The sequence below is a fragment of the Ovis aries genome, chromosome 12 (genome assembly GCF_016772045.2).
Source record: "Ovis aries strain OAR_USU_Benz2616 breed Rambouillet chromosome 12, ARS-UI_Ramb_v3.0, whole genome shotgun sequence".
Lineage (NCBI taxonomy): Eukaryota > Metazoa > Chordata > Mammalia > Artiodactyla > Bovidae > Ovis > Ovis aries.
In genome coordinates, this window is record NC_056065.1 from 39,225,696 (window position 1) to 39,253,578 (window position 27,883).

Sequence of the window (27,883 nt, forward strand, 5' to 3'; positions counted from 1 at the left end):
TGAATGAGTTTGTAACCAGTTCATAGGTATGGTCATTTAAATTTTTTTGAATCCAGTTTAGTTAAGGTTAAAAAAAATAATCATCCATTTCTTCTACTCCCCATCACGCCTTGCCTCTCATAACCATCAATCTGTTCTCTGTATCTGTGAGCTTCAGTTTTGTTTTGTTTCAGATTTCACATAAAAAAAAATCATATGGCTTGTGTTTCTGATTTATTACGCTTAGCATAATTCCCTTGTGGTCCATTTATGTTGTTGCAAATGGCGAGGTTTTGTTCTTTTTATGGCTGAATAATGTTCCATTGTGTGTGTGTGTGTGTGTGTGACTTCTTTATCCATTCATCTACTGGTGGACATTTAGGTTGTTTCCATATCTTGGCTATTGTAAATAATGCTGCAGTGAACATGGCTGTGCAGATATCTTTTCAAGTTAGTGTTTTTATTTTCTTCCAATAAATACCCAGAAGTGGAACTGCTGGATCATAGAGTAGTTCTATTTTCAGTTTTTTAAGGAAACTCCATTTCTACTAACAGTGTACAGGAGTACCCTTTTGTCCACATCTTTGCAAGCATTTGTTACTTCTCGCTTATTTTTAAATCTTTATTTATTTATTGTGTGGATCTTCACTGCTGTGCCGTCTTTTCTCTAGTTGCAGCACTCAGGCTGCTCATTGCAGCAGCTTCTCTTGTTTTGGAGCACAGGCTCTAGGGCACGTGGGCTCAGTAGTTGTGACTCCTGGGCTCAGTAGTTTTGACTTCCGGCTCAGTAGTTGTGGTGCATGGGCGTAGTTGCTTTGTGGCATGTGGGATCCTCCCGGACCAGGGATTGAACCTGTATCTCCCTTTATTGGCAGGTGGATTCTTTACCACTTAGCCATCAGGGAAGCCCTCTTGTTTTTCTGACAATAGCCATTCTGACAGGTGTCAGGTGATATTTTATTGTGGTTTCAATTTGCATTTCCCTGATAATTAATGATGTTGAGCATCTTTTCATATACCTGTTAGCCATCTGTAAAATCTTCAGGTGAAGATTTTTACATTTTTAAATTTAATTTTTAAATTTTTAAATTGGATTGTTTGCAGGTTTTTTTTTTCTATTGAGTTGTATGAGCTTTTTAAAAGTTATTTTGGATATTGGATCTTTACCTAATGTATTATTTGCAATTATTTCCTTCCATTCAGTAGGTTGCCTTCTCATTTTGTTGATGGTTTCTTTTGCTGTGCAGAAGCTTTTTAGTTTGATTTAGTCCCACTTGTTTATTTTTACTTTTGTTACTTTTGCTTTTGCTGGATGTCAGATTCAAAAAATCATCACCAAGACTGGTGTCAAGGAGCTCATTACCTGTGTTTTCTTCTGGGAATTTTATGGTTAAAACCATAAAGGCCTAAAGGCCTTACATTCAAGTCTTTAGTCCATGTTGAGTTAATGTTTGTTATGGTGTAAGATTGTGATCCAGGTTCATTTTTTTGCACGTGGCTACCGATTTTCTCAGTACCATTTCTCAAAGAAACTGTCCTCTTGGCATTGTGTATTCTTGGTTCCTTTGTTTTAAATCAATTGACTGTGCATGCATGGACTTTTTTTCTGGGCTCTCTGTTCCATTGACCTGTGTCATTTGCTTTCCTTTAATTCAATGAACATTCTGTGAAAACTTACTAAGCAACAGGTATTGTGTTGGGTGCTATAGATCCAAGAATGAATACCATTGTTTTCTGCTCCTGAGAAGTTTGTGATCTAATTGGGCAATAGAGGTAGGTTGACAGATAATCACAATGAAATGTTAGAAGTGCTTTGATAAAAGTCCACGCAGGATACTAGGAGGGGAGGGCAGAGGGGGTTTCCTAGTTTTAGGGAATAGAAGGTTATCAATAGTTCTGAACGTCATAGGGAAGTCAAGCAGGAAAGGAATGAAAAGGTCACCAGAGTCCATAATTAAGATGTTGGGGATAACCTTAGTTCATGCGTTGGTGGTTAAACTGGATTGCAGTGAGTTAAAGAGTCCATGATTAAGATGTTGGGGATAACTTTAGTTCATGTATTAGTTGTTAAACTGCATTGCAGTGAGTTAAAGAAAGCAGTTTGGTAATGAGGATGAGCGGAGGGTATGAAGAGAAGGTCTCTTTAATGTGGGAGAGTCTGAAGCATGTTTGGAGCCAAGCCCATGAGCACCTAAACATTCGACTGCTTTGTTTCTGTGAGTTGCTTTTTTTAAAAAAGAAAAAAGTTATTTATTTTTGGCTGTGCTGGATGTTCATTGCTGTGAGGGCTTTTTCTCTAGTGGCAAGAGGAGGCTATTCTAGTTGTGGTGTACAGGCTTCTCACTGCAGTGGTTTTTCTTGCTGTGGAGCACAGACTCTGGGGCACACTGGCTTCAGGAGTTGCAACACGTAGGCTCAGTAGTTGTGGCTCACGGGCTCTAGAGCACAGGCTCAATAGTTCTGGTGCACAGTCTCAGTTGCTCCACAGCATGTGGGATCTTCCTGGATCAGGGATCAAACCTGTATCTGCTGCATAGGCAGGCAGATTTTTTGCCACTGAGATACTAGGGAAGCCCTCCATGATTTGCTTTTAAGGCAAGAAATTTTGTAAAATATTGTTATGGTTAGGAATCTCATTGCTAGCATTTTTTAAAACATACCTCTTAGTGTTATCTGAATCCTCTGGGCCCACTCCAGGCGGGCTCTGCTCCCAGTCCTCAGCATGCCCGCACCAGAAGCCCAGGACTACAAAGAGAAATGAATGGCACCTGCTCCCCCAGCTCAAGGCCCTCCTCCAGCATCCTGCTCTCTGCCTGCTTTCAGAGCCCCTCACACATCAACTCCCCTCCTCCCTAACCCACTTGGCTTCACAGTTTGGCTCCCACCTCTAGTGCCTATGAACCTTAGACTGTCTGCTTTGGGTCTGGTAACTGGTCCTCCTCAGTGCTGCAAACTCACGCCTGAGCCCTGAGAATACCCCTGGCAGTGCCAAGAGTGACCCATCCATCACCTATTCATTCATTGCATGTATGTTTATGAAGCCCATAGCTGGAATACTCCTCCCACTCATTACCCTGTGAAATTACCCACCCTTATAAAAACTGACAACCCCTTACCCTGCTCTTGCCTTTTCAGCTGGCCCACATTCTGTCTATGGAGTGTTGTTTCTCTCTGAATAAATCCACTTCTTACCTATCTCTTTGTCTCTCACTGAATTCTTTCTGCGATGAGACATCAAGAACCTGAGCTTCATTAAGTCCTGAGATCAGGTGTGTGAATTACATGGTTTCAGAAGCAAAAGTAAATCCTCATAATCAAGGTTCTCAATGCTCATGTGATAGCTCCAACTCTAGTAATAATCAGTCAGTACGTTCTAATGCAACCAAAGGACACTGGACATGTGGGAGACTTCTTTGTGTAAGGATTTGGACTATAGTTTCTTTCCTATGAGTTTAAATTATGAAGGTAATATTTTATCTATTGCAACCACTCCAGAATTATAGATGGAGAAACCAAGGTTTCTGAACCATGGCACTGGGTGCTCATTTAGTGCTCCCCAAAGCCACTTTTTTCCTCTGAAAGATCAGAACTTGTCTGTGTCTGGCAACTTAGGCTCTTCCTGAAATGAGGGAAAGCTACATGGTAGGTTTTATTATCATGCTGGCATCTAAAGGTACAAATATAAGCTGCGGAAGCCATGAGTTGACAAACCCTCACGGGAGACTAATTCTGGGCTCCTTATCTGGAAATTACAGTGCTGGTAAAGGTGTGAAAGTGAAAGTTGTTCAGTTGTGTCCAACTCTTTGTGACCCTATGGACTATACAGTGCATGGAATTCTCCAGGCCAGAATACTGGAGTGGGTTGCCATTCCCTTCTCCAGGGGATCTTCCCAACCCAGGGATCAAACCCAGGTCTCCTGCATTGCAGGCAGATTCTTTAACAGCTGAGCCACCGGGGAAGCCCAAGAATACTGAAGTGGGTAGCCTATCCCTTCACCAGGGGATCTTCCTGATCTAGGAATTGAACCAGGGTCTCCTGCATTGCAGGTGGATTCTTTACCAACTGAGTTATCAGGAAAGGAGCCGTAAAAACTATTGTGAAATAGGAACTAGGTCAGAAGGGTAAAATTCTGGGGTTTTTAATTTTTTTTTTTTTTCCTTTACCAGAAGGAATATCCAGAGACTATTTCCTCAGGCCATCTGGCAGGGTTGCCAACAGATCAGATTTTTGTATGGCTCAACCTTTTGCAAAACTCTATTTAAATGTCACCTTTCCAGAGAAAACCTTCTTGATTATCTCATCTATAATAGCCTGCCTACAATCCAGGACATTTAATTCTTTATTCTGGTTTTTTAAATCACAGCAATTATCACTATCCAATACTGTCTAAAATGATTAGTTAATTGATAAAACTTGCTTTTTATTCTGTCTTCTCCCACCAGAAAGCAGAGACCTGGTTCAACCAACTCTGTAAACCCAGAGCCAGAACAATACCTCTAAAATAGAAACTTAAAAATATTTGTTGAATGACTGAACAGTGAATGAATCAATGAAGAAAATGACAGGAGCTGTAATTATTTCCATTTCAGACAGATCAAATTCCATGTCAGATTTAGAGCAGGTTTTAAGTGGTTCATTTTCTCTCAGGAACTAGCTGTAATGTTTCTGTATCACTGATCTTAACTTAGTGCCTGCCATGTACAAGGCTCTCAGTAAATCTTTGCTGGATAAAAGAATATGTATCGTATACTCCTTAATGATGAGCTTCTGTAATTTTCAAGAAAAGTAATCAGCAAGCAACATATAATCTTAATAATAAAAAAAATTGGAAAATGCAAATAGATTTTATATGATACGAAAATTGAAAGATTCGAAGATTAAAAATAACATTTTTAGAATAAGAAGTGGAAAATCATGAAGGCAGGAGACTTTTAAGAAGGAGAAATTCAAGCTGTCATGGTTGTCCATGTTCCTCTCAGCTCCTTTGTTAAGTAACCTAGGGAAGTTATAAAATCTTCTTTCAAGAGGGCTTAAAAAAAGAGCGCTTTCTCCTTGACTGGATGCCTATGAATTTGCCCCCAGAATGAGGGAAAACCAAGTGGCCTTTCCAAACATCTTCCATCCTCATGATAATTCTTAATTTGGACACTGAGAAACTACTCATTTGTTGTTCAGCTGACATTTACAAATACGTTCTATGTGCCAGAGAAGAGCCAGAATCCTTTGGCTGCAAGTAACAGAAACTCAGTTCATACAATTAAAAAAAAGAAAGAAAATGTGCTTCAAGGATCCTGGCTTTTCTCCCAGAGCAACTAAGCCACAAAAAAGGCAGGGATATAGCAGACCCCAGGAGCCGCTGGAGCCAGGGACCTAACATGGTGGGGATTCTCTCTCTACCTTTTCCCTTATTTCTGGAGTTATCTTTTTCCTTTCCCTGCTGCAGACTGCCTATTTCCACATGGTGGAAAGCCTGAAGCCTGATAAGTATCTTCTAAGATTTATGCCTTGTAGCCTTTGGCCACTGTAGTTCCAAGCTAAATAATCGAAAAGAAGCCACTTAGCCCAACTTGGAAAGGCACCCTATCAAATCAAGCAATCAGTTATGAGCATTGCAATAGGATGAAATAAGTCCAAAAAGATAAAGTGGTGGGGAGAGACAGTTTTCAAAGGAAGGGGGTGGGGCTGAGCAGACAATAACATATACACTCATTATGGTCTGGCACTGTGTTGAAAACTGGTCAAAGATGATTAAGCCCTTATACCTGTAAAACCAATGTGTCATCAGCTACCGAGCTACACAAAAATGCTGGCAGTAACATCCCCGGGAAGTCTGAACGAGCTGCTGTGTATGGGAGCAGCTGAGTTTGGCATCTCTCTGAGAATGCCTCCACTTTTTTTCATAAGTCGTTTCCCCAGTTCAGAAGGTTGACTGTCCCTTGGAGCTAGTGATGACTGTGCAGGCAGAGGTGATTGTTAAGGAACTGGTTTGTCAACTCTTTGGAATCTGAGAGGAGAGATCACTATGACCCTCTTGGGGATGAGCCTGATCAAGTACTGTAGATGTAGAGAAAGGGAGAAAACAGGAAAAGAAGAATGTTGTTAATCGAGTTAATATAAAATTAACTCCAAATCTCACTTCCTCGTAGCTCTCCTTGTCTTCTTCCACTGAGGAAGGAGAAAGCTGGGGTTTCCTGGAAAATATTGAGAGGGCGAAGCCTTCTGATATGTGAGTTTCTGATCACAGACTGCTGTCCTTTCTGCTCTGTGGCTGTCTGCTGCATACTGCCCTGCCCCCACCCCCAGCAGGACCTGGTAAGAAAGATGGTATGAGACTGAATGAGCTATTTATGTCCTAGTTTTGTTTCCATGACAACTGAGCTTCAAGCATTGCATTTAGGCCCTTAGAATTCACACCTTTCTGAGAAGGACCCTGTACATTTGGGGAAGGGATGGAGTTGGCTTCTGGTTACATAGTTGGGCTTTTCAGAGATTCTCCAAAGAGCTGACTTTTTTAAAGAGATATTTCTGCTTTCAGTGCTTGTGTGTGTATATGTGTAAGTTGCTCAGTTGGGTCCGACTCTGCAACCCCACAGACTGTAGCCCACCAGGCTCCTCTGTCCATGGGATTCTCCTGGCAAGCATACTGGAGTGGGTTGCCATTTCCTTCTCTAGGAGATCTTCCCTACCCAGGGATCAAACCTGGGTCTCCCACATTGCAGGCAAATTCTTTACCGTCTAAGCCACCAGGGAACTTCAATGCTTAGAGTAATCGTATTCTTTCCCAAGTGCCTTGAGATAAAAATTCTTCACTTTTCCCTTTAGACAATGTCTGCAGCCCAGTAATTCCCAAATAGGCTGGTAAGAACCCAGAGGGGTGGGGGTTGGGAGGAAGGTTCAAGAGCAAGGGGACATATGTATATCTATGGCTGGTTCAGGTTTTGATGTATGCCGGCCACCAACACAACACTGTAAACAATTATCCTTCAATTAAAAAAGAAGAAGAACAGCACAGGGCACAGAACCCCAGTCGTTTGTTAGTCAAATGGGAAAGTAGGAGGAAGTAATGCATTGGTGGCAACTAGCTCAGCCGGTCAGCCCCTGTCAGAAACCGTCTCTCCTTTCCCTGAACTAGAGTGAGCGTCCAGACCTGGATCCTTTCAGGGGAAGAAGTGTCTTAAGATTTACTGCAAGTGAAGAGACGCATGTGGCAAGAATCTCAGGGGAACCTGAAACTATCACAACATAGTTTGTTAACTGGCTATACCCCAACACAAAATAAAAAGTCAAAAGAAAAATAGGAAAGAGATGGACGTGTTCAGGCAGATAAGGATGGTAAACGTCCATACTGTAAGAATTTCACTGACCGACTGGGTTCTTCCTTTCGGCCTAAAGCAAGAAACCATGACTTAAACATTTCCAGGTATCTCGGCAGCATGGTGCCTGGCACAGAGCAGGCGCTTAGTAAGTTTTGACTGATTGACTACTTAAAAATAATGTTTGATATTTGCAAGCATATCTCAGGAGCTGTGCACAGTCTGGGGCTTCCTGAGAGCACCAAACTTGCTCTCTACAAATGAAAAACATCCTTTAAAAATTTTAAAATTATCCTTCATATAACTCTGATGGATTTTTCTTAATTATGCTCCACGTTAACTAGGAATTTGATTCCCCAAACTGGTTCCCAATGAAATAGAGGAAATTAGTTTTGTCTCTCATAGCCCTCTAAAGCAGGAGCAACTCATTCTGATACACAGAAACAGAGCTGAGGATGGGAATTCCTGTGGACTCCCAGCAAAACTCAGGATCGAAATACAGTGACAGGACTTGCAGAGTTATCTTCACTGAGGGACCCTGAAACCACCACAGCAAGGGAGAAACAGAGTCCAGTCAGCGGGGAATTCTCTTTGCTTTCAGTTTGTAAACCCCTTAGACCTTATATAGTTGACATCTGGAGTTTCCATCTCTTATTTGTACATGATAATTACTGAAGTAAATTAGCTTAAAACTGAAGAACAACAAGGAAAAGATAACAATGAGAACTGACATTTGTAAATGAAGAAGGACAACCTCAGACATGTTTGTATCTTAGTGGCCAAGAGCAAGGGTGTGGCTGGCAGCCTGTTTAGGGTTTGTGTCCTGACACTGCGCCTTCCTGCTGCCGTGTGGCTCTGGGCAAGAGTGTTGTGAGACTGAAATGCATTATGTCAAGAAAAGTGCTCAAAATATGCCTGGCACATAACAAGTCCTCAATAAATATCAGTAAAGCTTACTATTGGAATGTTTTTAAGTTTCCTGGGACTTCCCTGGCAGTCTAGTGGGTAAGACTGTGTGCTTCCTTCCAATACAGGGGGCACAGATTCCATCCCTGGTCAGGGAAGTAAGATCCAAAGTGCCGCATGACATAGCCAAAAAAAAAAAATTGCTTTCTAAGCCACAGTTTTAATAAGACTATTTTCCTGCTTAAAATACTACTTAAAATAATATTCCGGTAGCTTGTTCTTTTCCCTCTGGATAAACTGAAAGTTCTTTAGCATGGCCTGAGGTTTATTCCAGGGCTGCCCTCCACTTACTCATTCCTGGCCTCTCTTCCCTGATCAAATCCTAAGCTCTAGCTTTACTTCGAACCCTTGAAGTGCCTTGTGTTCTTTATACATGTTCTTTTTCTTCTGCTTGAAACATCCCTTCCCTACCACTTTCCTGGCTAATAACTATGTGTCCTCAAACTAGCCCAGATGTCTCCTCTTCCAGGAAGCTCCCCATAACACAGTTAGCTTGATTTGGGGACCCCCTCCCCATATACAAGCTTTTCTAGTCCCTTGTTCTACTGATCGCATCCCCTAACATACTCTGCTCACATCTTCTCTTTCTCTCTCACATGCTCCTTTGTGAAAAGAAATGGCATCTTGTCCAATGTCTTCTCAGCATGTATCACAGAGCAGATGTTCCAAAAAATGCTTACTATCTTAAGAACAGAGGAGGGTTACAAATGAAATATTCTAGAAAAATCAGCAAAGGTAAAGAACAGAAGCCCGCAAGAAAGAGAAATAATTAGCGAAAATCTGTATTCCTTCACCTCTCAGCTCACTTGTATACCCTCATCTGTGCAGGCCTGGGATTTGCTCCTTTATGAACTTCTGTTCTCAATTTCCTCTGAAGAGAATACCAGGAGTGACATTCTCTGATAACTCAGGTCTTTGAAGGTTACCTGATCCTGCTTTATTTCCTGTGAGCAACCACAACACCAAGTCTTGATCCTCAATTCAAAATCCAAGCAGTTAGGGTGTCAAGTCCTTCTAAGCTGATTATAGTTCTTAGAGGTAAGGAATCCAGGCTTTCCGTCATCTAGACAATGCAGAGCCTGTCTTGTGGACTAGCCAGCACTGGATAAATAGTAACCAATTGCTTGTCCCTTTTCTAAGAATCCTAGAGGGCCGCAGTTAATCCTTTAAATATTCCTGTGGGTGGAAACGCATTCTGTTGCATATTGATTAGAAACATGATAGCTCAAGGTCATTCAGCAGATAAGTGGAAGAACTAGGAAGTACCAGGGCCAAGTAAGTTTGAGGTCATGAGTTTGAGCAAACTCTCAGTCATGTCCGATTCTTTGCGACCCCGTGGGCTGTAGCCCATCAGGCTCCTCTGCCCATGGGGATTCTCCAGGCAGAGATACTGGTGTGCATAGACTATACCTTCTCCAGGGGATCTTCCCAACCCAGGAATTGAACCAGGGTTTCCTGCACTGCAGGCAGATTCTTTCCCAGCTGCACTATCAGGGAGATACTGAAGGACAGGGAAGCCTAGTGTGCTGCAGCCCATGGGGTCGCAAAGAGTCAAACACGACTTAGAGACTGGACAGCAACAAAGGGTCATATAATGCAAGTCAGTCTCTCTTTCCCTTTGGCATTTTAAATTCTGGACACAGAGCTATGGAATAAAAACCAGAGCAGAGGGACAAGCTAATGAGAACATTATATGTTTGAACAAGATTTAAAAATAAATGGGAAATATAATTTATGGAATCCTATGAACTTATTCCCAGCAATCTGGAAAGCATTAGCAAAAGCAAATACCCAAGTTATCCAAGGGAATTACCCTACTATCTTTGGGTTTTTTTGGCATGAAAAAAGCCCCAAGGATCCAGAGTAGGCATTAGGAGAAGAGAAAGAGGAAGGAAAAGGTTTCTAAAGAGTCAAGGGCTTGATTTTTCTGCCATTTAGTAGACATTTTATTTCTAGATGAATTGGTTACAAGCTTCTGAAATCTCTTTCGCAGGATGTTTGATCCTGGAAAGTAGAATAGACTTCAGAATATTTCATTCTCAAGTGTGAATAGACCCAAAGATTTTCACCTGTCTCTACAATAGACAGACAAATGGTCAGGGAGCTCGTCACAGTTAATGAAGTCTCTTCTGGTCCAGAGATTGTATATTGCCTATCATTATAACTCTTATTCTACTATGAAAAGTGAAAGTGGAAGTCGCTAAGTCATGTCCAACTCTTTGTGACCCCATGGACTGCAGCATGCCAGGCCTCCCTGTCCATCACCAACTCCTGGAGTTTACTCAAACTCATGTCCATTGAGTCAGTGATGCCATCCAACCATCTCATCCTCTGTTGTCTCCTTCTCCTCCCAACCAGCTCACAAAGTTTCCAGAAGTTTATCAGCTGGCTGTTGTGACTGGCAGGAGTCAAGTCCAGCAGACCTGTGCTTGTAGCAGTACATTCTTGGATCTCTGTGTACACAAAGCAGAGCGAGGCCTAGTGTTTTCAATATGTTTAGCCCTCAGAGGGAAAGGGGATTCTAGATAAAGCTGGAGGTAACTTGGGAACAGAAATTCTGCAGTATGCTGAGGTCTCCCACATAGAAAAGCTCATCAGTAGTGTCCTGGGGGAACTGCCAAGGACCAAAATACTTCTCCATCTCTAGCCTACTATGCAAAATTGAAGAAGTGCATATTAAACTCTCCTCTGCATTCCGCATGCCTCTTCCTCTAAACAAAAAAGAAAAAACCACTCAGAATTCACAACCCTCTTTAATAGGGTTGAATTTTATGTGAACAATTAAAAAACAGTAATCCAGGTCTAGATGTGTTCAATCACAGTTACCAAAGTAAGCTGTCTTTGTAATGTGGAGATTAAGCCAAAGAGGGTTATTTCCTTTTATGTGTGTGTGGAGGTGGAAGGGTGGGGCTTCCCATGTGGCACAATTGGTAGAGAACCCACCTGCCAATTCAGGAGACGTAGGGTCCTGAGCCCTGGGTCAGGAAGATTCCCTGGAGGTGATCATGGCAGCTCACTCCAGTATTTTTGCCTGGAGAATTCTGTGAACTGAGGAGCCTAGTGACTTCAGTCCATGGGGTTGCAGAGAGTCAGATACAACTGAAACAACTTAGCATGCATGTACCCACACATATATATGTATGTATTTATTTGGCTGCATGAGTTCTGAGTTGCAACCTGTGGGATCTAGTTCCCCAACCAGGAGTCAAACCTGGACCACCTGCGTTGGGAGCACAGAGTCTTAGCCACTGGAACACCAGGGAAGTCCCCAAAGAGGGCTATTTCTAATTACTTGAATGCTTTTTATCAAAACCAAGAATACTTTTGGTGTGTGATTGGCAGTAAGCATTCTTCATCAAGATAAATAGATCATGATTTCCATTCTCCCACCATTTCCACCATTCACAGGGTTTTTGTTCAGAGTTTCTCCATTTGTTACGCTGCTGTATTAATAGGGTTTCCCACTCCTGAGTGCTTAGGGGGAGTGCTTGGTGACAGCTGTTTCTTAGGGACACATGTATGTAGCCAGCATGACTTCTTTCAGCCAGTTCATCCTGTCCACTGGACGCTCTGGACAGGTCAGGAGGGGCTCTGATTATGGATCCCAGGAACGTACCCCGGGACCAGGTCCCACCTGAAGCACACATCCCTCCTCCCCAAGTCCTGCCCTGTCAGGGAGGTGGTGGCCTTGAGTGGCGGGGCGGTGGGGGGGGGGGGGGGAGACGGTGAGAGCCAGGCCAACACGGCTCTTTCACTGCACACACCAACCCTACCACACAAATAGACATCATGTAAAAGACAGGCTTCAGCCTGTTCTCCTGCTCGCAGAGTTAGTTCTACATCACTAGGTGCAGTCTATTGGAATGGCCAAAATGTTTGTTTGGGTTTTACTGTGAAATGTTGTGGGAAAAGCTGAATGAAATTTTTGGTGAATCCAATACTTTTTGCTAGTCCCTTGGTCCTATGCCTGGTCTTCCTCACATTCCCTGTGCTATTATTTTCTTCATATTTTCCCAAGATCATTCTTTGGAATTACCCTGCATGTCTGGGTCGGTTCCACTCAGTTTGGTGTAAGAGATAACACAGAATCTGAGGTCAGGTGGTCTGGATTTGTACCTTGGCCCCTTCACTTGCTGGCGGTATGGCCTTGGGAAAGTGGCTTGACCTCTTTAATCTTCAGCTTCCTCCTCTGCAAAACCAGGTCACTACACATCCCTATTTTATGAGTGTTGTGAGGCAAAAATCAGGACATAGTGCCAAATTCCCAGCAGATATCTTGGTGGTAGACACTTGAATACGTCAGCTCTTGTTAGCATTACTTTTGTCCTTGTTGTGGTCATTGTCATCAGTAGAAGTGAAGTTTCCACAGCACAGCACTGACCCAAGTGTCTTGGAAAAGGTCCGCACTCCAGCCCCTACCCACCCTTATCTCCAGAGGGTCCTACGGCCAAGGTCCCTGAGTGAAGTCTTGATAAATGCTTAATGTAGAGAGATGCTTATGAAACCAATGCCAAACCTACCTGCAAGCATAGAACCCTGTAATAATCTGTCCCTTGACATGTCCTGCAAATTTGTCTTGGATAGGAAAATCCTTAATGACTTTTTGATTTTGCTTGCCACATGCTTTGTTACTGCTGACACAAAAGCAGGTCTAGAAAACATGCCTTTTTAAAAGTTTACATTTGATAAATACTGATTTCTTGGCCTTTAAAAATGACAAATGACTATTGTAGCAATGTTGGGACTGAAATGGTTTTATTGTTTGTTTCCCCTCTAAGAAGCTGAACCAGGGATGCTCCAGAGGGCCTCTTGTACCTCTTGTAATTAACGATCAGTCTGAAGTCCTGCTGGAAAGCCCTACCTTTTTTCACTTCCCTCCGTTTATTCTGGGGAAACAGCCAAGCTCCTGAAATAGGGCAGATGCTGCCTGGACTTGACAGGTCTGGATGCCCTTGAAACTGTGGCTGGACTCATCTGTCAGGATCAGGGTTTGGAGCTTACCTTCCAGGTCCAAAGTGTCTCTGAATTTTTCAAGATGCATAAAAAGAGATTCCATGTATGTAGTCATGTGCTACCCTCTATAGTATTCAAACTGTACTTTTTAGATATGCTGACAGCAGACTTTACAGGAATCTGAGTTATCTAGAGAAGACAGGAGATGGCCAGGAATAAAGGCCAAAACTTGGGGTTTTCCAGTGGGCAGGAAAGGTCACTGCCAGGGTCTGAAGTGTTAGGACTCCCAGCATTTCCTGATGGAACCATGACCATTGCATTCGATTCTGTCTGGAGCCAATCTCTGCCTTCCTCCCCAAACCGCTTCCTCTAATTCTTGGCCTCCTCTCCACCTCCCTACAATCCCATTCAAATCTTCAATTTCAAAATGGTGGGCAGACGGGGCCTACATTTAGCAAAAAGGTTCCTGTGAGCTTTGCAAAGGAATCTACTTTCCACAAAACGTGGTCCACTGGAGAAGGGAATGGCAAACCACTTCAGTATTCTTGCCTTGAGAACTCCATGAACAGTATGAAAAGGCAAAAAGATAGGACACTGAAAGAGGAACTCCCAAGGTCAGTAGGTGCCCAACATGTTACTGGAGAACAGTGGAGAAATAACTCCAGAAATAAGGAAGAGATGGAGCCAAAGCAAAAACAATACCCAGCTGTCGATGTGACTGGGGATGGAAGTAAAGTCCGATGCTATGAAGAAAAATATTGCATAGGAACCTGGAATCTTAGGTCCATGAATCAAGGTAAATCGGAAGTGGTCAGACAGGAGATGGCAAGAGTAAACATCAACATTTTAGAAATCAGTGAACTAAAATGGACTGGAATGGGTGAATTTAACTCAGATGACCATTATATCTACTACTGTGGGCAAGAATCACTTAGAAGAAATGGAGTAGTCATCATAGTCAACAAAAGAGTTTGAAATGCAGTACTTGGATGCAATCTCAAAAATGACAGAATGATCTCTGTTCATTTCCAAGGCAAACCATTCACTATCACAGTAATCCAAGTCTATGCCCCAACCAGTAATGCTGAAGAAGCTGAAGTTGAATGGTTCTATGAAGATGTACAAGACTTTCTAGAACTAACACCCCCAAAAGATGTCATTTTCATTATAGGGGACTGGAATGCAAAAGTAGGAAGTCAAGAGATACCTGGAGTAACGGGCAAATTTGGGCTTGGAGTACAAAAAGAAGTAGGGCAAAGGCTAAGAGAGTTTTGCCAAGAGAATGCACTGGTCATAGCAAACACCCTCTTCCAACAACACAAGAGAAGACTCTACACATGGACATCACCAGATGGTCAGTACTGAAACAAGCTTGATTATATTCTTTGCAACCAAAGATGGAGAAGCTCTATATAGTCAGCAAGAATAAGACTGGGAGCTAACTGAAGCTCAGATCATAAACTCCTAATTGCAAAATTCAGACTTAAAGAAAGTAGGGAAAACCGCTAGACCATTCAAGTATGATCTAAATCAAATCCTTTACAGTTATACAGTGAAAGTGAGAAATAGATTCAAGGGATTAGAGCTCATAGACAGAGTACCTGAAGAACTATGGACAGAGGTTCGTGACATTGTTCAGGAGGCAGGGATCAAGACCATCCCCAAGAAAAAGAAATGCAAAAAGGCAAAATGGTGGCCTGAGGAGGCCTTACAAGTAGCTGAGAAAAGAAGAGAAGCGAAAGGCAAAAGAGAAAAGGATATACCCATCTGAATGCAGAGTTCCAAACAATAGCAAGGAGAGATAAGAAAACCTTCCTCAGTGATCAATGCAAAGAAATAGAGGAAAATAATAGAATGGGAAAGAGTAGAGATGTCTTCAAGAAAATTAGAGATACCAACAGAACGTTTCATGCAAAGATGGGCACAATAAAGGACAGAAAAGGTATGGAGCTAACAGAAACAGAAGATATTAGGAAGAGGTGGCAAGAATACACAGAAGAACTGTAAAAAAATAAAAAAATCTTCATGATCCAGATAACCACAATGAGGTGATCGCTTACCTGGAGCCAGACTTCCTGGAATGCAAAGTTAAGAGGGCCTTAGGAAGCATCACTATGAACAAAGCTAGTGGAGGTGATGGAATTCCAGTTGAGTTATTTCAGATCCTAAAAGATGATGCTGTAAAAGCGCTGCACTCAGTAGGCCAGCGAATCTGGAAAACTCTGCAGTGGCCACAGGACTATAAAAGATCAGTTTTCATTCCAATCCAAAAGAATGGCAATGCCAAAGAATGTTCAAACTACCGCACAATTGCACTCATCTCACATGCTGGCAAAGTAATGCTCAAAATTCTCCAAGCCAGGCTTCAACAGTATGTGAACCATGAACTTCCAGATGTTCAAGCTGGATTTAGAAAAGGCAGAGAACCAGAGATCAAATTCCCAAAATCTGATGGATCATCAAAAAGCAAGAGAAATCCAGAAAAACATCTACTTTAGCTTTATTGACTACACCAAAACCTTTGACAATTGGATCACAACAAACTTTGGGAAATTCTTCAAGAGATGGAAATACCAGACAACCTGACCTGCCTCCTCAGGAATCTGTATGCAGGTCAAGAAGCAACAGTTAGAACTGGGCGTGGAACAACCACTGGTTCCAAATCAGAAAATGAGTACATCAAGGCTGTATATTGTCACCTTGCTTATTTAACTTCTATGCAGAGTACATCATGTGAAATGCCAGGCTGGAAGAAGCACAAACTGTAATCAAGATTGCCAGGAGAAATATCAATAACCTCAGATACTCTGATGACACCACCCTTATGGCAGAAAGTGAAGAGGAACTAAAGAGCCTCTTGATGAGAGTGAAAGAGGAGAGTGAAAAAGTTGGCTTAAAGCTCAACATTCATAAAACAAAGATTACGGCATCTGGTCCCATCACTTCATGGCAAATAGACGGGGAAACAATGGAGACAGTGTCGACTTTATTTTTTGGGGCTCCAAAATCACTGCAGATGGTGACTGCAGCCATGAAATTAAGACACTGGCTCCTTGGAAGAAAAGCTATGACAAACATAGACAGCATATTAAAAAGCAGAGACATTACTTTCCCAGCAAAGGTCTGTCTAGTCAAAACTATGGTTTTTCTGGTAGTCATGTATGGATGTGAGAATTGGACTGTAAAGAAAGCTGAGCGCTGAAGAATTGATGCTTTTGAACTGTGGTGTGGAGAAGACTCTTGACAGTCCCTTGGACTGCAAGGAGATGAAACTGGTATCCTAAAGGAAATCAGTCCTGAATATTCATTGGAAGGACTGATGCTGAAGCTGAAACTCCAATACTTTGGCCACCTGATGCAAAGAACTGACTCATTGGAAAAGACCCTGATGATGGGAAAGATTGAAGGTGGGAGGAGAAGGGGATGACAGAAGATGAGGTGGTTGGATGGTATCACCGACTTGATGCACATGAGTTTGAGTTACCTCCAGGAATTGGTGATGGACAGGGAAGCCTGGTGTGCTGAAGTCCATGGGATCACAAAGAGTCGGACACGACTGAGCAGTTGTACTGAGCCTCATTCTACTGGCACTTCCCAGGTGATGCTAGTGGTAAAGAATCCACTAGCACCCACTAAGGAACCCATTAAAGAACCCACTGGAGACGTAAGGGGCTTGGGTTAGATCCCTGGGTCAGGAAGATCTCCTGGAGGTTGGAATGGCATCCCACTCCAGGATTCTCGCCTGGAGAATACCATGGACAGAGGAGCCTGGTAGGCTACAGTCCCATCCAGACACAGCCGAGCGACTGAGCACACACTCTGTTCTGTTTGCCTCAGACAGACCTTTTCTCACATACTGTGGCCGTAGCGCCGCTCAGAGCCCATCCGGTTCTCCTACTGTCAAGTCACAAGTTTCCAGTGCTGTCCTTGAGCAGTGAATTTGTATTTTACAAAATCCAATTCAATTTTCTGAAGAAGCTTAAGAATTATGAGCTGCAAAATCCAAGAGATGGAAGGTCATCAGAGGTCATCTTGCCCAGTGCCAGGAACCATGGCTCATTTATACAGTGTTCCTCACCGAGAGGTCTGACCTTTGATTAAACAAAGATGATGGAGTTTACCTCTTCAGAATAAAAAGGAATATCTGAGAAACAGGAGTGTGGAGGGGACAAACATCTCATATTTTTGTTTCTTTTAAATTTTATCCTGTTGCATGGATTGCCTATTCAAAAAAAGTTAACTAGATATTTTGAAAATGCTTTCAGCATGAGGAATCCCATTACCCCACAAAGCAGACTGTTTTCATTTCAGGTGGCTGGAATCGGTAGACAGCTGTTTCTCTTGCTGAGTTGAAATCAGTTTTTGTGTGGCTTCTACTTGTCTCCCCATTCCTCACAGTAAGTGGTAGAGAACCAGCCCACACCTCTTTAGCATAAAAAAAAAAGATCAAACCATCATTCTACCTTGTTTTAGTCATTCCTTCTTGAAGGACAGAAAGGTCACTCATGTTGCTATATCAGGCCTCTCATCTAGGAGGACTGGAGGAAAAGAAAAGCTAATTTTACTATTTATTGGGTGGGGGGAGAGAAAAGGAAACTGGTCCAGAGATGTGCGGTCTTGTTGAATCTTGCCTCCACTGCTCACTGAAGGGTGAGGATGGGTAGAGTCAAATTTTCCTCCAAAATAAAGAGGCAACTCTGGCCTTAACATTACAGCCTGTGGGGACAGAAGGAGAGGCTCTCCGTGACAATGGACACTTCCTAGCGGCCTCGGAGAAGTTTTATGAGTTTCTATAATAGATTGTAAAGCATTTAGGGGCAGGAGAATACACTTTTCGCTATCACAGGAGACTTGCACAGACTTTCATCCAGACGTTTATAAAGTTAATAAAATCAGGGGTCTGATTTTAAGGGCATGTTCGCGGACTGGAAAGACAGTGGATAGGCTTAGAGCTTTGTATCCAATGCCTTTCTTAATTTTTATTATCATGTCAACAAGTTTTGTCTCTCATCCTCCTCCACCCTGAGTCCCTAGCTCTGTGCTAAAATATGAAGGAAGCACCAGGATACATACCCTGACCTCCAAGAGCATGTATTCATCCAAGAAGGCCGCATGTAGTGAGGTAAGAATAGAAGACCAATTAGACCTGACCAGGGAACAGTCGCCAGGGGCAGCACTCAGCCCATGGTGTCCCCCTCTAGCTGGTGCCCCAAGGCCACACACACAGACCATGTGCCTTCCCAGAACTGAACAGTGTCCTCATTCCCCCTCCCCTACAGAAGAACAACCCTACTGACCTATTAGGAAATAGCCTTAGAGGTGTCTGTCCAGTTGCCTGAGAGGTACCCACCCCCAAACACCTTTCCAACTTGGTTTCCCTTATGGCAACGGGTATGTATTGGGGACCAACTGACTGGAGGAAAAGAGAAAGACTGTAATTATGAGGTTTGAGAAGCAGTCACAGAGAGATTTGTCTGCTGGAGGGATATCTTTAAGGTTCACATTCAGGCCAGAATAGCATGCCGCCCCCCCCCCCAGGATGGCAGGTTGACAATGCCTTGTTCAGCCCGTCTGTGGCACTCCTGGCCCCCATCAGCATGGTAAAACCTCTCCAGAGAGTTGGTCTTCTGGGCCCCTGCTTATCTTATCAGAGTTGTAACCCCAGAAGGAACAAGATATCTAGAAAGTTATCAGATGGACAGCGAGTCCTTCTATTTAAACGTGTGTTGTTTTCTCAGCTCAGGCACACCTCTCACATGTCTACTCTGGACCAGTTCACACGCCAGCAGGCAGCTCTTGTTTGCCCAACCCAATCAATTTACCCCCGATTTGAGCTGGAGCACGTCAAACACGTTTGCACCCCAGGGTTTACTGCTAACCAAGCCAAATGACTCAGTGTGTGTTTCCTGCCTTTACGTTCTCTTTGTGTTTAGGAAGCAGGCCTTCCGACACTGAGCCCGGCGAGGAGAGGGTGGGCATGCATGAAGCACACTCTGTCAATATTCAGTGATTGCCTCCTACCAGCCTGGTGTTCTGCTTGGCTCTGGGAGACCAAGGATGAATGAGATTCTTGCGCCTTCATGGTGAGGGGGGAGGCAGAAAAGTCAGCGAGCCACGGTGCAAAATCGAGCTAAGAACTGGAGCTGAGAAGGCACCGAGGGCGGGCACCTAATCCAGCCTTGGTGAGGGATGAGGCTGGGACAGGGAGTCAAGGAACCATCGAGGGGAGGTGACATCCCACTGGTTGAATAGGCATTTGCTGATCCAAAGACAGGGCCAGTTGTCAGGACAGAAAGGAGGTTCAGTGGCCAGGGGAGCCACTGGGAGGTGAGAGACCTGGGTTAGAACCAAGTGATGAATCTGTGTATCTCAGAATTTGTTGTTCAGTCTGTAAGTCATGTCTGGCTCTTCATGGCCCCCAAGGACTGCAGCATGCCAGGCTTCACGGTCACCATCACCGTCCTTCACCATCTCCCAGAGTTTGCTCAAACTCATGACCACTGAGTTGGTGTTGCCATCCAACCATCTCATCATGTGTTGCCCCTTTCTCCTTCTGGCCTCAGTCTTTCACAGCATCAGGCTCTTTTCCAGCGATTCAACTCTTCTCATTAGCTTTTCATTGGGGTTAATGATGGTGGTTGATACCAATTTATATTTATACTCAGCCTAGGGTTAGCGAAAGCTCTCTGTCCTGATCTGTGAAAAGATGGCTTAAAATGTGTGAAGGTCAGGAAAAGCGAAAGTCCGGTGTCTATGCCCCCTCCTCCAGCTCTGGTAGAAAAACAAAGGCCCACTAGCAAGTATCTATCACGCTGGAATGTGCTGGCGCAGCTCAGGGACTTGGGGTGCTCTTTCTCCTCCCTCTTTCTCTCCTCTTTTGGTCTGGTGAGCTTGCAAACAGTCTGCATTCTCAGAGCTTCCCCTGTCAGGTCTCATACAGGACTCCCTGCTTAACCAGGCATGCATACCACACAGCTTTCTGCAGACATCCTCCGGAGCCCCCGCCACCACCCCAGGCCCACCTCCACACCTTGTGTGCCCTGGGCCCTCAGAACTATGACAGCTCTCTGGAGACAGCAGGTCTACAAGAGGGGAGTCGCGTATCTGTGGGAGGACAGAAGCCCAGGAGAAGATGTGGAATATGCTTTGTCGATCTTTTCCTTAGAACCCAAAAGGAAGTAAGATGGTTCATCCTCTGAGGAAGAGCCTTAAAAATCTCAAGAGAAAGGAAAGGACCTTCAGATCTTGGTGCCCACAGTAAAAGAAGTTAACATTCTTAGATATTCAAATGCAACTTTAATATGGATTATCTTACTCAATCCAAAAGATATTCTTACAGGGTGTTTGCTGTTATCATCTCTCTCTGTGTCTCACTGTCCTCTTTAGGGATATAATGGCACCCACCTCATAGTCTTCAGAGATAATAATAAATACATTAGAACTGCACCTGGCATATAGTAAGCTCTCAGAAAATGTGAGGACTGGGACCTCTTTGGTGGTCCAGTGGCTAAAACTCCACGCTCCCAAAGCAAGGGGTCCAGGTTCAATCCCTGGTCAGAGAGCTAGATCCCATATGCTGCAACTAAGGCTTGGTGCAGGCAAGTAAAATAAATAATAAAAATATTAAATATGAAAAAAAGAAAATGTGAATGTTTATTATTGTGAGGAATCTAGGGCACAGAGGCTAGGTAATTTGGCCACAGCTGATTAAATGAGGCCAAGATTCAAATCCAGGCTGTCTGACCCCTGAGCCGACATCCTAAGGGCAGCACTATGCACCCAGGGGCTCAGCTCCAAAGAAGAATTACGGATGACAAGGGACCGGTGACTTTGGGTTGCTAGAGAGAAGCTGGAAGACCCCTTTGGTTGGGTGAATCAGTGGCTCTCAGACTGCTCCCCAAGCAACATTCTCAGAATTTCCCAGGGACTTGTTGGAGATGCCTGTTTTCAGACCCCATCCCAGCTACTAAATCTGAAGCTCTGGGGGGTGCCCAGCGTGCTCTGCTTTCAGGAGCCCTCCCGGTGGGGACTCCAACTCTTAGTTATCTCATACCTCCCATGTACCTAGGCTCCTTGGATAGACTCAGCTCTCAACCACACTGTGATGAACCATCCTTTTCCAGGAGGAGGTCTAGAAAAGGCTTAGCTGCGGGCTGGCCACCCAGGGCTCATGGAAGCCTCCGCCACCCTCAGCATTTTGTCAGAGAGCAAATGGCAGTGGCACTTTCTCACCTCCTCTGGTATTCCCTCCAGTAGTTAAACAATCCTCCGAAGAAACAGGCCTCTAAAAACATGCATTCAATTGGCTTCATGGTCACAACACATAGGGACTTCAGTTTTCAGGAACACTAGGTCACTCTGGAGAAAACAGACTTGATCCCCAGCTTTCAGTGGTGGTTACTGATTTCCCCTCCAAAATTGACTGAAAGAGTTTAAGGGCCAGAAAAGCTAAAAAGTGACCAAATGAATTCTACCTCTTGGGGAGTATATCTATCAGGTGTGGAGGTGGGCAGAGGTATAACCAAGGCTACTGTAGCTTTGAAATTTAGGTAGGATTTCATATAGGTGATTACAGAAGTAGCACAGTTTCCCCCAAGGATCAGGGCAGGAGAAGGGCTGACCCATGGGGGTGGGCATACAGAATGGGCTAAATCACGTTCCTTAACAACTTAATATTCTTGAGGGCCTTCAACCTGGCTCAGTTTGTCGCAGCAACTTTGTGAGGATTATAATAAACATCATTGCAGTAACTTTATACTGTCCTTTTTGAGTACTGTCCTATGGTAGGCAATATTCATTTTGCATCTGTTAAGTCTTTTAATTCTCATAAGTGTGGAAGTAGAGATCATTTCTTCATCCTCTTCTTACAGATGGATTTAAAATAGTGAAGCACAGAGAAGTTAAGCAATTTACCTAGGGACAAGCAGCTACCCAGTGGTGGAGCTCGGCTTAGAACCCAGGTATTATAGCAGGAATGTAGCAGGTCCCACAGTGTGATTGCTCTTCTCCAGGCAAGTTAGTGCCCACACCAGGGGAGGGTGGAGAGGAGAACAGAACAGAAACACAAGGCTCTCAGCTGATTCTGGAGCTAGATTCCCTCCCCAGTGGTGCCTCAGCCAAACTCTGCCACATCAGTCCCCTGGCCTGGAGTTTGACACCCACTGCCATTCATTAGAGTCAGGTGACAATGACATGCAGGCCTTGGCCAGCAAGCATCCTGAGACAGGTAGCAAAGTTCAGCCGCCAGCGCTGGGCTGCACCTCCCCAGAATGAGATCAGAGCTCAGGAGGGCACACAACAGAGCTTCCGTGGCCTCAGGGAGTTGTGCCCAGGCCCTGCCTGCCTCTCTGCCCGATAGGAGGGGATAGGGCTCCATGTAGGACGTCCTGGCCCAAGGTGGGGCAGCTATGTCAGGTGAGGAGGCCAGGCTGACGGGTGTAACCACGTGTGCTGCCACCAGCCCACCCTTCCTAGCAGTCGACTGGAGGTTTCTCACTGTGAGTTTTTCTTCCCGGGCGGACTGGGAAGGAGGGCTGCCTTCGGGTTTTCTCCCACCGATGGGAATTCAGAGCCAACAGGCCTCTCCCCAGAAGACTGCAGACCCAGGCCAAGGTTCCCAGGAAACGGCCAGCTCACCCTGTCTGACAAGTGACCTCTCCTGACAAGTGGCCAATTGAGTTTCAAAGCAACAGTGCCACTGACTAAAAGAAAATTGTCTCTTAAAAAAAAAATTGTATTGATTCATTTTTGGCTGTGCTGGGTCTTCATTGCCGTGCGGGCTTTTCTCTAGTTGTTACAGGTGAGGGCTGCTCTTGAACTGTCACACGCAGGCTGCTCACGGCAGCGGCTTCCCTTGATGTGGAGCATGGGCTCCAGGGCACGGGGGCTTCAGTAGCTGCAAACTGTGGCTCAGTAGTTGCCGTTCCCGGGTTTTAGAGCCCAGACTTACTAGTTGTGGTACCTGGGCTTGTGGAGTTAGTTGCTCCGGGGCATGTGGAGTCTTCGGTGTCAGAGGTCAAACCCAAGGCTCCTGCGTTGTCAGGCAGACTTACACTGAGCCACGAGCGAAGGCCAAAATTGCCTCTTCTTAAAGAACACAAGGTGGTTCATAGGCGGATCAGAGTTCCACTCTTCAGATGCGGGAATATGGGGGACACTCGTACTCATTCCACAGAACAGGCTATCTGGGTCACCCCTTCCCAGAGGGGCTGACGCATGGGTTCGCTCTGCTTACGCTCGAGGGAATCGGTAGCTGGAGGTGGTGCAGGACCTGGCGAGCTTTCTGAACACAGGAGTGCCTGCCATGGATCCACTCCACCACTCGGAAATGAGGCTCAGACTGGTAACTCCTGGCCTCTGCACAGTGTGGGTTTTGTTTCCTTGTTTGAAGGCAATTTTAGGCTTAAATATATATGGCGGGAAAAACATGTTTTTCTATTAGACAGTCTAAAACACCTGGCAAAGGTACAAGGAGCCCTTGTTACCTGGACCAAGATCTGAGGAAATGCTCCTTACCCAGAAGAGGACTCTGGAATAAACTGTTCCTTTCACCAGGCTGGCTCAGGCCCCAGTGATTGCTGAGGGAACAGATGAATAAAGCCTGAGGGCTGGGAGAGCCACTGGGGCCTCCCGAAGTTTGCAAGTCTCAACAGGGCCCCATCCTCCTCCCTAAACCACTCTGGATCCCTTAGCTTAAAACCCATCAGTCCTTAAACACCTTCTCCCACCTGCTCAGGGAAGATGTCATCCCTGGTGCCCAGTTTCTGGAAGTTTCTGCCTTTCATTTTTAAGAGTTTGCTTTTTGCCTGGGGTTAAAGATCATCCATTCAAGAAGCAAGCTGGGCAGGCTTTCCTCCGCAGTCCGGCTGGAGCCCAGGGACTCCTGAGCCTCCATGGGAAGCATCCCATGTTAGCCCTGGAACTGCTGGTGGACTCATTCATGGAGCAAGTCTTTAGGGGGCACCTTCTACACGCCAGGCTTGACCAAAGCCCTGGAGACAGACACATGAGCCAGATCTGCTCTCACAGAGCCTGTGCTGTGCTGTGCTTAGTCACTCAGTCGTGTCCGACTCTTTGCGACCCCATGGACTGTAGCCGGCCAGGCTCCTCTGTCCATGGAATTCTCTAGGCAAGACTACTGGAGTGGGTTGCCATGCCCTCCTCCAGGGGATCTTCCCAACCCAGGAATCGAACCCAGGTCTCCCACATTGCAGGAGAATTCTTTACTGTCTGAGCCACCAGGGAAGTCCAAGGATACTGGAGTGGGTAACCTATCACTTTGCCAGGGGATCTTCCTGACCCAGGAATCAAACCGGGGTCTCCTGCATTGCCGGCGGATTCTTTACCAGCTGAGCTACCAGGAAAGCCTCCTCACAGAGCCTATGTATGTGAAGTTGCTAAGTCGTGTCCTACTCTACGACTCCATGGACTGTAGCCCACCAGGCTCCCCCATCCATGGGATTTTCCAGGCAAGAGCATTGGAGTGGGTTACATTCTAGTAAGTATTTGTTGTTTCAGTCACTAATTCATGTTTGACTCTTTGTGACCCCAGCGACTGCAGCATGCCAGGCTTTTCTGTCCATCACTATCTCCCTGAGTTTGCTCAAACCCTTGTCCATTCAGTCAGTGATGCCATCCAACCATCCCATCCTCTGTCACCCCCTTCTCCTCCTGCCCTCAGTTTTTCTCAGCATCAGGGCCTTTTCCAGTGAGTCAGCTCTTCATGTCAGGTGGCCAAAGTATTGGCGCTTCAGTTTCAGCATCAGTCCCTCCAGTGAATATTCAGGGTTGATTTCCTTTAGGATTGACTGGTTTGATCTCCTTGCTGTCCAAGGGACCCTCAATAATATTACATTCTTAATATGGTATATTAGGAGGTGACGATTGCTATGGGAAAAAAAGCGTAACAGGAGTAGGGGACTGATAGAAACCTGAGGACCCAAGGGAACCCAAATCAGGAGTAAGTCATTGGATGGGGATGTCTTTTGGCCTGAATGTCCGCGCCCCTCACCCCAGGACCTTCACTTTTACCCAGAGCTCCTTCTAATGCCCGCCTCTCTTCTTTTGAGCTTTCTGTTCCTATCCCTTCCTCCACCACCAAATACTGGGCCACTTTCTCTCTGTTACTAATCCTCCTTACGTCCAAGGTCTAACTCAAGCCCAGCCTTAGTGAAGCTCCTCAGAAGTGTGCAGATGTGCCCTCTCTCTGAGCTCTGTGAAAACATTATGCCAAGCGCTCCTGAATCTTATCTTGTCTCCTGTTGTCCTGTCAGTGTCTTGTCAGTAGCATTCTCAGCTCGTGCTAAGCTATTAAAGAAGACTGCTGAGCTCTCAGCATACGGCCTTGAACAGAAGATGCCTTTAGTCAGCATACTAAGTGGCTCCAGTGCACTTTGGTTGGAGAGGACTCCTCACTCCCAGGAAGCAGCTTTTTCTGCTGCTGCTGCTGCTAAGTCGCTTCAGTCGTGTCCGACTCTGTGCGACCCCATAGACGGCAGCCCACCAGGCTCCACCATCCCTGGGATTCTCCAGGCAAGAACACTGGAGTGGGTTGCCATTTCCTTCTCCAACGCATGAAAGTGAAAAGTGAAAGTGAAGTCGCTCAGTTGTGTCTGACTCTTTGCGACCCCATGGACTGCAGCCTACCAGGCTCCTCCATCCATGGGATTCTCCAGGCAAGAGTACTGGAGTGCGTTGCCATTGCCTTCTCCAGCAGCTTTTTCTACTCAATCCCTAACCGCTCCCTCAAGCTCTCTCAGTTGAATCTCCATTTGATGAGAATTTGCTCAGTTTTCCCTCTCCTCTAAGCGTTCCTCAGTCATGTCCACCTCTTTGCAGTCTCATGGACTGTAGCCCGCCAGGCTCTTCTGTCCATGGAATTCTCCAGGCAAGAATACTGGAGTGGGTAGCCATTCCCTTCTCCAGAGGATCTTCCTGACCCAGGGATTGAACAGAGGTCTCCCGCATTGCAGGCAGATTCTTTACCATCTGAGCCACCAGGGAAGCCCAAAGCACACATCGGGCAAAGGTAGGATTGAACCACGCATTCAGAGAACAATGGCTTAGCAGTCCATTGCCTTAACCACTCAGCCACTTCATCCTCATCTCTCCTCAAAGCATAATCTGTATCTTCATCATCTCCTTCTTATCTAAGGAGAATTAGTGCTGATTGTGGCCAAGACTAACTGCTTCATCTACACTTTCCCACCGTGGCTGCTCATGACTCTGGCAATCTTGTTCTATTCATCATCCAAAAATTCTTGTTCATTCTCTTAAAGTACTGACTCCTTCTTCTAAGCATCCCAGCAAGCTGAAGTCTTCCCAATTAAAAATAAGAAAAAATCCTCGTACTTCTTCCTCAAATTACTACCAAATCATTTCAGAAGGAAAAGTGAGTTAGAAAATGGATTCTTGAACCAAATTTCCCATAGTTTAAATACCACTTCTACTGTTGCTAACTGTGGGTTTGGGCAATTTACTTAACCACTTGATTCCTCAGTCTCTTCATCCATAAGAATGGGGATAATTATAATAACAATTGTCTCATCATGTGAAGGTGAGAAGGAAGCAAATTAATTGTTTGTAAACCACTTAGAAACAATGTCTGACACCTTATAAATGCCATGTAAGTATTTGTTAATTAAAATAAATAATGGCTAAGCATTAGCTATTATTGCTCTTTTATTTCTTTGGTCTTATTTCTTCTTAAAGCTACCATCCAATCCCTCTATTGCCTTTCACCACTAAATTTCTCTAAAGGATGGCTTATGTTGCAGATTCTCCACTAATTGCCTTCAGTTCCTCATGTACTTCATTCCTGAAGCCACTATAATACTGAAACCACCCCCCTCAAAGCTGCTGATGGCGTTCTTGACCTATGACTCCACAAAGTCTCTTTTCCTTTCACTTGCCTTCTAGTATCTGACTTAGAACCTCTTCCTCCCTTTGGAGAATCCAATCCAGCGCCTTGTCAGCCCTCATCTCTCCACGTACTCCATCCCTTAACACAGCCTTCCCAAAGGTTCTCCTTGCCTTCTTATGCTCCTCCCTCTCCCTGGTGATGACATCCTTACTCCTGTCTTCAGTTATTGCCCACATGCCATTGACTCACACCTACGAGGCCTGACATTTTCCCCTGAGCACTACCCTAAAAGCCTGACTGTCCAGACAGATAAGATATCCTACCAAATATTCAGTTACAACACGTGAATCTTCTCCCTCTCATGTGTTGCTACAAGTCTCTATTTCTGGCATTTAGCCTCCAAAATTTGAAATCTTAGTCTTTGCTGTTCTATACCCGTACCTGCATTTGCATTTCACAAGTAAGTTTCCACCTTCCTTAGTGCAGTTGTTCCCTATGACGACCTGAAGAACATTATTTGATGAGTGATTTAGCAAGTCTCAATTTAGATGAGTCGTCTTTCCCCAGACTGACAAAATGAGTATATTTGCCAATTCTTTTAAGAAAGGCTGGTATAACTGCTTACAGAGGAAGGAAACAAGGCTCATGAAAGTTAGGTAGCTTGTCAAGGTGTTGGAAGGGTCAAATACAATAGTAAATGCAATGGAAGCTTCATGGACTGTAAAACATGATGAACATACAAGGTTTTAATAATTACTAATAAAATATTAAATTGTTGCTGAAACAACACATCTGGCAAATGTCGTAAGA